Below are 4473 nucleotides of genomic sequence, written 5' to 3' on the forward strand. Positions count from 1 at the left end.
CCGTTCAGATTTCTAGCTTCAAGCGGTTATGAAAAATACAGCCAAAGTCTATGTCCTTGAGGGGAAGGGAGGGAGGAGAAAGAGAGATAGGAAAAATGGGAGGAAAAAAAGAAAATGTGTTTATACCCTGTAAGCTGCAGATCAGCCAAATTTCTAGCTCTCAGCAGACTGAAGAATTTCATTCTCCGCTACTTCCAACCCTACAGTACGAACGGCCTCATTATGGTTATCCGATGACAACATTAATCTAAAGAACAAGCTCACAGATCTGGACAACTGCCATGAATACCAAATGCATAGATGCCAGCCTGTCCAGATTTAACTGTTGCACCTTGCCTTAATCTACCTCATAGCCCTGAAATGCAAGTCAGTGGAGAACAAATCACATGTAGACATTTCTGCTGGAACAAAAGCTCTGTTGACTTCAAGCCAGAAGTTTGCTGTTCTAAGGGCAGAGTAAGGAACTTTGTAAGGTACACTGGACATTCTCCAATGTTAAAAAGAAAGAAAAGAGAATAATAACTGAAGAAACAATTCTACAGATTGAAACTTATATTACCAAATAACAACATGTAAGTACCAGACATTTCAAGAATTCAAGGCACATGAGTCTTTTCTACCATTTTAAATGTTAACATTTCACAATTCTTCTGTAATACACTGATGAAAAAGACACAGATCTGCCAACAAAAGCCATATCCATTTTTTAACTCTAAAATATCTCCTGCAGAATAACAGTGCATCACTCACTGATTTTCATCTCTAACCCAGCTCCCAGTATGACTGCATACCCTCTCAATCTGAGGCCATCTGTGAAGTTAACATGCAACTGCTGTATTTCATCAGTAAAACTGCAAATGAAAGTACTAGGCAACACCAAAAGGAGACCCCTGCAAGCCACACTCCACTTCTTTTATTTTGATAGTGATTCTTGGATAAATGCTCCAAGTATGGGTTTACATTTAGTTTTACGCCCACCATGTTGACTGTTTTGTGAGACTCTTCACAATGTCATGTGAAACAGTGTCAAAATTCTACAATTAAGCAAAATATGACATCCACTATTTCTTTCCTTTCTGTAAGGCCTTGCCTTAGCAGGAAATTACACTGATTTGACACATTTGCTCCTTATACATCTCTTTAGATGATAATTTGTTTTCTTGTCTCCTTCAAGTATTTAGAAACATGTTACTCATCTCGATGTTTTCTTGGGAATTGTTGTTAAGTTGAATGGACCACAATTCCCAGGCCCTATTTCCCTATCCCTCCGTTTTCAAAAGCAGGCACTCTATTCTTTTCCAGCTGTCTGAAACCTTTTGGTCAAGAAATTTAAGAATCACCTATGTAAGCAGGAGTCATGAGGCAGTTAAATCTGAAGAACTTCAGGAGAGAAGACAAGACAGAAATGAGGCAAGTTACAGTCTTTAGGGGAATACTTGGCTGTTTTGCTAGGGATAGATTAGAAGAGGCAATGAAGCTAAAACACATATGCAGCCTTGTCCATTTCCTAGTTAGTGTACATGAAAAACATCTAGGTAATATCTGAATATTTTCCACTCTGCTGTATCTTGTAAAATTCTATGGAAGATCAATCAAAAATTAAATATGCAGAGCCTCTGCAACACTTGCTTTCTCCCTTGAGAGATTACTATGCAAAGGACTAGCATATCAAAGCACTCTGGATCTGTAACAGAATTGGTTACAATCACTTTAATAATGGCTTAATGAAGCTTTCCAAGAAAGCCGGCATCACAGCATTTCCACCATTCCACCCTCATTGTCACCCTATGCAAAAAGCTGTTATCAGAAGAGAGCTCTTCTCCTCAATTAAGTCATTCAAAAACATGGACAGAAGGAGAATGACTCTTCCCTGCTAATAACATGTTTCTGGTTCGTCTCTTCCTACCCTGCAATACAGACCTTTTGTCTTCATTAAGGGTTTAGATTAGGAAATATGCTCTTAGTCAAATTGAAAAAAAATACAACCCACACTTGTGTGGCAGACCACATGCGTGGCAGCAGGAGGTAAAGCACACTGGAGGCGAGCAGCAGTGGGAGAAAGGAAATGGGAATCGGCTCTTAGTATTTAGAAGTCACAGTCTGAAACACAACCAAATGACTTCTCTAGCTGCCTCTCTTACCAGCCCCTGCCCCAGTGCCCATTCCTCCAGCCTAAGTGCCAGAACAGAAACTGTGTGATCAGCAACCCAAAATTCAGTGCAGAGGTAGTGTTCACTTTACCATGTATTCCACTCCCCTATCCTGAATCCCCCTGAATCTTCTCCAGAGAAGAATGCATTTTGGGGGCTCTAGTACATAGCCCTTGAATGAAATAATAGGGACACACTATAGCTTTCCTCCTATGCTGTTTCAAATTCTCTACAAATGAATTAGCTTTCAGAAAACTCTGCACATGTGTCTTTCTCTTATCACAAACTCAGAGGCTTGATGTCCTGTGCACACAAACTGATAAGTCTTTTATAGAATTACTGTTACAGTGTGAAGGTGATCACATCTCATGCCTACACAATGAACTGTTTTCCACAGAAAGGTTCTATTTATTCAAGCTTTGGAAGGAGGAGTGCTGTCATTCACAGAAGCAGACAATGACAGCAAAGAAGGACTGTATGTAGATAAAAGTAGGCATCTTCAATCTAACTTACAATAATGATTAAAAGGGTATTAAAATTTAGTCATAACTGCACAATCTACACACTGGAATATGTAGGACTGGTTTTGAGAACCTCTTTTGTATTACTGCACCTATCTTACATGGTATTTAAAGAAAATTATGGATGTCTGCAACATTTTCATTACATCAACACGTTATTTGGAGGCCTCTATTCCTTGGTTAAAAGCTCTATTTCACTTTCTTCTTCTTTCTCTCCACACCCAGCTCCTCACCCATGAAGCTTCTAGTTAAAATATGGCTGACAATTTCAGACAACAGTTTCAGAACATAGTGCGTACAAGGATGCTGGAGAGGAGCTCTTCATTAGGGACTGTAGCGATAGGACAATGAGTAATGGATTCAAACTTAAACAGCGAAAGTTCAGGTTAGATATAAGGTAGAAGTTCTTCACTGTGAGGGTGGTGAGGTACTGGAATGGGTTGCCCAGGGAAGTGGTGAATGCTCCATCCCTGGCAATGTTCAAGGCCAGGCTGGACAGAGCCTTGGGTGAGATTGTTTAGTGTGAGGTGTCCCTGCTCATGGCAGGGGGGTTGGAACTAGATGATCTCAAGGTCCTTTCCAACCCTAACTATTCTATGATTCTGTGATATGATTCTATGAATTAAAACCAAAATAGGAGTATCCTGTTGATCAGTTCTAGTGTCTGTTAAGAGTCAGAAAAGAGGGAAATGCCATGAAGGGTCCTTAAGACATGCACGTCCTTTCTCCTCTCCTCTAAATATACATATTTGTAACTGGAAGAGAGGGGTCTGAACTATCCCTGAAAGACAGAAAAAAAATATACCGTTTAAAAAGTCGGCAGTCCATAGGGGAGAGAAGCCTGTATGATTAACCTCGGTTTTCTCAGGCAAAAAGTCATGTAAATCTTCCCTTGATTTCCATATAATGGGATAGAACCAGGCCCAACAACTGCAGAATTTATTGCAAAAAAAAAAAACCAGGAAAATCCCAAACCCTGCCTTTTCTAGTCCACCTGCCTTCCAAAGCAAGGTTGTACATTATTTTTAGTGCTTTCTGAAGTCTAATTTTAGGTGTCCCAAATAATGTGGCTTGTATTATTTCCCTTGGGAAGTTCTTTCACAGTCAAATAACTCTCATAGTTCAGTTTTCCTGATGCTCAGCCTAATTTCTCCTTTTCTTAGTTTGATCCCATTTGCACTCCACTGCAGATGACTCTACCTTATATCAAGCTAAAGTTTCTCCTACCCCTTAGCATCAGCTTTGTGAAATCGAAGAATTATAATTCAGAAGTACATTTACAAGGACTAGTTATACTTTTTGAGCTGTTCTACTTCTCACAAGTCTTCCATCAGTCAGTGAACTGATCTCAAAACAATCAACCTCTTTGTACTCTTGGTAAGGGTAATTCTAAAACTGGTAATTTAGGTGTCACGGATTGTTCCTTGCTTCTCCTCATAGTGCCTGCCTGAATAGCAGATGGGTTTAAGAGCCACTGTGCAGCCCTTGATGTAGAACTCTAGTTCTAAATTTCTGAAGGCTTAAATAAAGTCTTCACCCAGACTCTGATTTTGAGCACAGACAAGCAGAATAGGTGCAGATCTTCTTCATGCTCTGGTCTCTCAGTCCTGTGCTGAATTCACCTGTGGGAATCTCAATACCTCTGCCTAGGCTTTTATGCAGATTTGGTCTTACCTTGCCCAGCCACCAGATGTACAAGAGCTCTGATCCAAGCACTCCCCAGAGGTTTCCTCCTGAAGTGTCACTCCCACCGTGCTGGGCTTACAACTAAGCCAAAGTCCTGCTGGCAGCACAGAGCCACA

Source organism: Melopsittacus undulatus, chromosome 1 (genome assembly GCF_012275295.1).
Source record: "Melopsittacus undulatus isolate bMelUnd1 chromosome 1, bMelUnd1.mat.Z, whole genome shotgun sequence".
Taxonomy (NCBI): Eukaryota; Metazoa; Chordata; class Aves; order Psittaciformes; family Psittaculidae; genus Melopsittacus; species Melopsittacus undulatus.